This window comes from Helianthus annuus, chromosome 9 (assembly GCF_002127325.2).
Source record: "Helianthus annuus cultivar XRQ/B chromosome 9, HanXRQr2.0-SUNRISE, whole genome shotgun sequence".
NCBI lineage: Eukaryota > Viridiplantae > Streptophyta > Magnoliopsida > Asterales > Asteraceae > Helianthus > Helianthus annuus.
Genome location: NC_035441.2, coordinates 97,909,825 through 97,916,892, shown reverse-complemented (window position 1 = coordinate 97,916,892; position 7,068 = coordinate 97,909,825). Strand labels below are relative to the sequence as shown.

The 7,068-nt window shown below is 35.0% G+C and overlaps 1 long non-coding RNA gene and 1 other non-coding gene across 2 annotated transcripts; one reads left to right on the top strand and one right to left on the bottom strand.

The window, feature by feature from the left end:
* Nucleotides 1-211: 211 nt before the first annotated feature.
* LOC110877938 lies at nt 212-2,340 on the bottom strand. The gene is made up of 3 exons (XR_002557424.2): nt 1,921-2,340; nt 971-1,774; nt 212-875 (listed from the first exon to the last, which is right to left on the bottom strand). It is a non-coding gene; the product is annotated as an uncharacterized LOC110877938 (long non-coding RNA).
* Nucleotides 2,341-5,512: 3,172 nt separating this feature from the next.
* On the top strand, nt 5,513-5,585 carry TRNAR-CCG. The gene has a single exon. It is a non-coding gene; the product is annotated as a tRNA-Arg (tRNA).
* Nucleotides 5,586-7,068: the final 1,483 nt, after the last annotated feature.

Sequence of the window (7,068 nt, the reverse complement as noted above, 5' to 3'; positions counted from 1 at the left end):
TAGTTACTAACACGGGTCATGGTTTAGTGCATCATATATTAACTAGTGGGAATTGCCCGCGCGTTGCGGCGGGTATCCCGACTGATGTCACTTTTTAAATATGACTCTTGTATGGTTCTTAAACAAATGAAATGAAATTGTGAACAGATAATCCATCAACAACTTAAAAACTTGAGTTAAGATGGAAACAAACTTTTGACATACTAATAAGTACCACTAAGTTTCCTTGATAGAATTCAGCCACTTAATCTCTGTAGCCAAAATATAATAAGTACCACTAAGTTTTGTATTACACTATACTAAACATGGTAGGCCCATACTTAATTCAAAATAATATCCCCAGTCCATAGCCCAACAATATCTTTTATTATTTACATCAGTAAAAAATGTTGGAATTAATCTTGATGTTACGGGTCGTAAAACGGGTCAAGTTGGGTTACGGGTCGAGAACTGGTCAGAAAATGGGCATTCTAGCAGCAAACAGATCACAGGTTTAGAATTAGTCTTGTGTTGACCAAGTTTGTTGGAGATAGATGTCATGGAGAAGTGTACGTTGGGAGTTGTTGCTACAAAAGAGGAGTTCGTGGGTTTTATGCATGTGACTTTATTTGTATTTTTATTATAAATAGGGAGTAGCATTAGGTTTTTATTTGTATCCTTTGTTTATTGAATATAAAGAGAGTTTCATAAACATATTTACGTGAGTTTGTGTAGTGTGAGTGTAGTGATCAAAGGGGCCTGAACCAACAAAAAAGCCTTTGAAGGCCTTCAAGTTGGACTTCAGAAATGCTTCACTGCCCAAAAGGTATATGTACATCAGTAAAGAAGGTGTTCGAGTTGGACTTCAGAGGTGCTTCATTGCCCAAAAGGTATATCTACATCAGTGAAAAAGGCCAGGAAGTTGAATTTTTGGATTTCAGTGAAAAAAGGCCAGCAAGTTGAATTTTTGGATTCCAGTTGAATCTCTTACCTGGGAACTGGAGCTGTCTTTTGGCAGCGGATGTTATTGCCGATGTGCTCGGAGAGATGGTCGATGTTGTTGGGGTTGGTGTTCACTAAAGCTGTTGTTGAGACTGCAAAAATGAGTTGATGGTCTAATCAAAAGCTGCAAGTATAAACTAAGTGAAATGTAAGTGAGGCGATTTTTTTTCCTTTGTCAGCAGCAATCGGTGTATATGTCTCATGTGGGACAGTAGGCAATCGGTGTATATGTCTCAGGTTGTGGCTTCAAGTTCAAACATCACTCACCCGGAAAACTTTAGGGAATGTAGTTGTTCCCGCCTCAACAAGCCAAGCTCCGGCGTAAAAGCTAGCTGCATACACACAAAAAAGTAAGAAACACGATACTCCAAACCCAGCCCCCTCGATCAAACCTTGTTTTATCCTCATTCTTTCAGGACCTGCACATTTATCTCTATAAACCCGCATCACTTTCTCTTCAGCGCAAAAAGATGCTACAGTCCTTATACTTCCAATCGCAAATCTAAGATTAATAATGTGGCACAGGCTTTGACCCAAACCAAATACAAACATGTTACAATTACAACTCATGTTATACGATATTAAGGTTTATCATTTGTGATTCATATAACAAATTCAAAGATGCAAAGCAACCCATTTGATGTGTGAATTTCAAAACTTAAGCATACCCACATGAAATTAGGCTCATTGAGACAAACCATCGAACAATTGGTGCTCAACAAACACTGAAAATAGAAGGTTCTCAAAAATTACCTGGTAATGGCGTACTTGATAGCACAATCGAAACATTCACCTGAGTAAAACAATATTTAAAAGCCTAATCAAAACATTCAATCCAGAAATGTAAATCAATTAGACAACATCATTATTCGCCATCGAATACCGCTTGATTATGAATTATGATTAAAAAACAAAATGAAAAAAAAAACTTTGAATTACCCAGAAACCATTGCTGCTATCGGAATTTATCAACATAGTAATCAGCCACAACTAAGAAAGGAGCAACAACCCATGGGTGAAGTGTTACAATCAGTGATGGTTGATTGTGGTGTCTGAAGGTGATTTTCGGATGGGAAGGAATTAGAACAATGCATTTGAAGAACCACGTTAATAGTGAGGATGAATGTCGTTAAGCTTTCGTGGTGTTGAAAGATTCGTTGTCTAGGGTTTTCTTCATCTCCTGGATTTATGCTACCCTAGCCTTACCGGAAATGTTGAACCCACTGATTCAGGCGATACACTATGGGAGCCGGAGATTTGGAAGAGAAAGAGAGAGAATATGTTTCATGAGCTTTGGAAGAATAATCGGTCTGTATTTCATGAGGTTTGGCCGTTTGGAAGAGTGATCGGTCTCTGGATTTATTAGGGTTCTAGAAGATGGCAAATTACCGATTATACCCCTTTGGTGTCTTAAAACTTTGGGTTAAATAGCTTAAACATCCTTGTACATGGTGCTTTGTAACTTGTAAATATAGTAAAATTACAATTTTGTACGTCACTTCTCCTTTTTATAATAATATAGATATATTATTTTATTGAAAATACAAACATATTTTCAAGAAACGTACACAAATCACCAATGCTTCTCTATGTTTCAAACGTTCATATTTTTCAAGTATTCACAACCAGTCTAGTTAGTTGGGTGAACTTGACACATAACCAACTTGGATGCTTGAAGCATTGTATAGACCTTAAGATGTCCTTTATGCTTTAGGGCACAAATAGGAGGGTTCACACAGACACGGACCTTGCCATTTATGGTTTGCGTTGCCACATTTGTTTGTGCATCAGGTGAGTTCATAACCCCCACTTTTTACGGTTTTACATTTTTATAAATGTTTTCGGGGGTGGAAAGACATGCAAGTTTTTGCAAAAGAAAACACTATTTCGATGAACGAAAACACATATTTATAAACCATGTTGCAAACGAATTTCAACGAACTCGAAAGGTTTACGAATGGTTTATACTAAACATACCGGTTTTACAAAACAAACGCATATTTTCGCAAACGTGCATGATTTTCATGACTAGTGACAGGAATATCCTAGTTACTACAACGGGACTGGGTTGTTCTGCGTACGAACAACGAGACAACCCAATGGGTTTATGTCCCTCTTTTTCTTTTGAAATACATATTAACTAGGGTATGATTAAGCTATGGAATGAACTCTTGGATCACGTGCGAATAGGCGCTAACGTAGGCACCATTAATCCTTTTAAGGACCACGGAACAGGGGGTAGATCTATCGGGTACGGGCGAGCCCCACTCACGGTCCTTGTGCGGCCACTTAGAGTGCTTTTGTGTCCCTGTCGAAGTGAACCGACACTTAAATCGTCTACCGGGTTGAGTGCTTCCTATGTCGGCACACATATTAATGTCTTAGCTACACATTAATGATCAACATGTTCATGGACGCATTACATACCTACTTATAAACTGAACTTTCAAATGTTTTTAAGATTCATTTGATGTAAACTTACAAATACATGGATTTACAAACTTTGGTAACGTTTTCAAGTTATACCTAAGTAAGAGGACGCGCTGATCCTGCTTATAAAGGTTCGTTTGGGCTCGGCCCACTATCTCTCTCGTGCAATGTACAAAGACTATTGTGGGCTAGACTCACAATTTTTCATATATCATGCCAAGAAAATAATTTTACTATATTTTCTCAACAACTTTGAAACCGGTTATCAAAAAGATTTCTTTTAAATCTTTTCAAAACAAACTATGAACTCGCTCAACTTTATGTTGACTTTTTTCGCATGTTCTTTCTCAGGTTGCATTTTCAAAACTATGGAATGGTTGGAATAGGAGAACCCATGGGAATTCGAGTACTTAGCGGCGTTCATTTTCTAGAAGTCTTAGCTTGTTTGCTTCCGTTGTGCAATGAAGATACCGGTCCAGTCACGCCAGCTCTGATATTTCGGGGTATGACAGCGCACTGTTATTGGTTAGCAACCAAAACCAGTTATCGGTGAGTAATAACTAAATCGTTAATCTAAACCAAACAAAAACAGATGAAACCAACTTAAATCAACCAAAAACTAAAAACCAAATTAACTAAAACCGGTTATCAATTTTTTTGTACTCTCGTTTAACCAAAATTAGTTGAACCAAATCGAATCATTCATATTTTCACATATTTCTAGCTTTTTTACATCTGGTTCATATATTTATACTTTCATTTCATGTATTTAACCTTAACTTCATATAGTTCTAAGCAAAAGTTTTAACACAAGTTTGGTTTTTTCTATTAACTGAAATTAAATGAACCAAACCAAAACCGTCAATCTAATCTAATAAACCGAAGTGATTAACCGAAAACCGATTGATTAATAAAATAGACTAACCGATGACTTTGGTTCCGGCTTCGGTCAAGGATAATAACCGAACCGATGACTTTGGTTCCGTGAAGTCGTGTCCGTTCGGTTATTTTGAAAGTTTTTGTCAGTTTTTTTTTTGAATATTTTTGTTCGGCGCGTCGGTTTGGATCCCCAGATTGTTTGCATGTAGCCCGGTGCATCGGTTTGGATTGTTGTACGATTGTTTACCATAAGTTCATCATCGAACTTGAATTGCAATCTATTGTTTGTGATTGATTATACATATCACTATATCAGGGAAGTTGAACTGTGTTTGAAATTGAACCTTTTAAAACAAATTTTGATGTCTCTTGTTGATGAACTTGGATGAAATCTAATAATATTTATGGTTACATCAAAACCTAATCAAACGGATATATTTGTTAGAGAGAGACATGAAATCTTGGTTGAAGTCCAAGAGAAAGAAAAAACCAAAATATGATTTTCTTCCATAAATTAAAAAAACAAAGCAACCCATTAATAATCGATCACACGTGTCTATGCATAGCCCTTCATTTTCGTAAATTGAATCTTCTGTTTTGAATCGTTGTGACGGTTATGCATCACCCTCACAGTTTTGTGAGCGGTTAATGTAACGCAACCTTGCTTGTTTTTTTTATTATATAGTAACAAACAAAGGGTAAAATGAAAGGGTGTAAGGAAAATGAATTAAAAGGTATGACTTCTAAAGAAATAAGAGGTTTGTATAAGAGATATAAGGGTAAAATGAAAGGGCGTTAGGAAAGTGAATTAAAAGGTATGACTTTTAAAGAAATAAGACACAACTCAAGTTGCTTTTTGTATAAGAGATATAATATGATGTAGTTAATCAATAAAATATATTAATGGGGCGTTTATTCTAGTAAAAAATGTTCCGTCTTTATATATAATTTGTTTGATCTAATCTTAGATGCTTAGCATATTTTAAGTTGAAAATTCACATTATTTTTGAATTTTAAGCGTGGATTCTATTTTAGACTTTTTGTGGACTATGTAAAAGACTTTGATTATACATACCATTTAAGCATAACCAACTTGTTTCTTTAGATCAAAATTAATCTACGGTTAAAAAGTATTTACGTGTTCCTCATTAATAAATCTTGGCCTATATATTCACAAAATAGAGTAGTTAAACTTTATTTTAATGAATGATAAAATAAAATAGATCGCGTGGCCTAATGGATAAGGCGCTCGCCTCCGGAGCGGGAGATTGTGGGTTCGAGTCCCACCGTGATCGTTTTCTTTGTTTTTTTATTTATTTTTATATTGTTTTCATTTTAAATTGTTCTTGAGTGCAACGTATCTCCCATGACCCGTATCAGAACTAAGCATTTCGGGAACAAAAAATGAAAAATAATGAAGATGAAATATGAATTTAGTTATATTTACTTTTTGAAAAAAACAAGATATTATAAGGAATATCCCCATGGTATAAGAAATCAAAAAAAGTTGAATACAGATTATTAAATAAATTGAAATTGATATAAGCAAATTATGTAAATTTAATGAATAAACTGCCTAATGTATGAGCAAAATGTGCATAGATAAAATATACGGATAAAAATGTATAAGATCGTTGAATGTAATATAAATAATTTTAGGACTAGATGCTTAATTGAAACATAACATGTGTACACAGTTCAATAATGAATTGAGATTGTTTACTTGTTTTATAATCATGTTAGTTAGTTTTGTAGCTGGCAAATGTTTTTTTTTTTTTTTTTTTTTTTTTTTTTTTTTTTTGTTAAACTCAATGTGTAAATGGTTGGTGATAATTAGGCATGTCAAGACTGAGGTTGGGTGGATGGGTGTAGAAGTTAATTTACAAAGGGAACAATAGCTGATGAGGTAGATGTTTGGAATAGTTTGTTGTTATTGATATTCGTTTGTAAAAGACGTATTGATATTCTTTTGAAAATGTCACGAGTTTATTTTTTTATTTTGTTTTTTCGCTTTTGCTTGCTAGCGAGTGATGTTGGAGGAAAAAATGGGGTTGTAATGGTTGTGGTTTGGAATGATATAGCATGTTGATGTGATAAGTCTAGATTTTGAACTTGGTCCAACGTTGTGGATGTTCTTAAGGGAGTTTAGTGTCTTAAAAGATGATGAAATTACCCTTCCTCTTTCTACTTAACCTATATATTATAGTATATAAAGTTGAAACTCGTAAACAAATTTTGTTCCACATCACTTGCCAGAAGAAACATTGCAAAAGAAAATTCTTATAAATAATAATTCTACAAAGTTCCTTGGCGGCTTTATTTAGCTGCACCATGGGCCGTTTGGCATGTTTAGCTTTAATTTTTTTTTTTTTGGGTCCATATGCGGTACGCCGGTTTAAAGTTGAACCGAACCAAAAATTTTGGTTATTATTATGGCACAAAACCGAAGCGAATCGCCTTGTACACACCTTTAAAAATCAGTAACCTAGATATTGTGTTCCCGTCTCATTACACAAGCACCACTCTAGTAACTCTCATTACACAAGCACCACTCTAGTAACCTCAAATGGAAGATTTGTTGAAATAAACTCATTAATTAAATAACAAATAAATTTTATTATCTTCTGTTTTGATAAATCATTTCCTACATATACAATAGCAAGTGAGGGGAATAGTGTCACGCAGGCAAGTGAGGGGAATAGTGTTACGCAGCTTTCCTACATATACAATAGCAAGTGAGGGAAATAGTGTCACGCAGGCAAGTGAGGGGAATAGTGC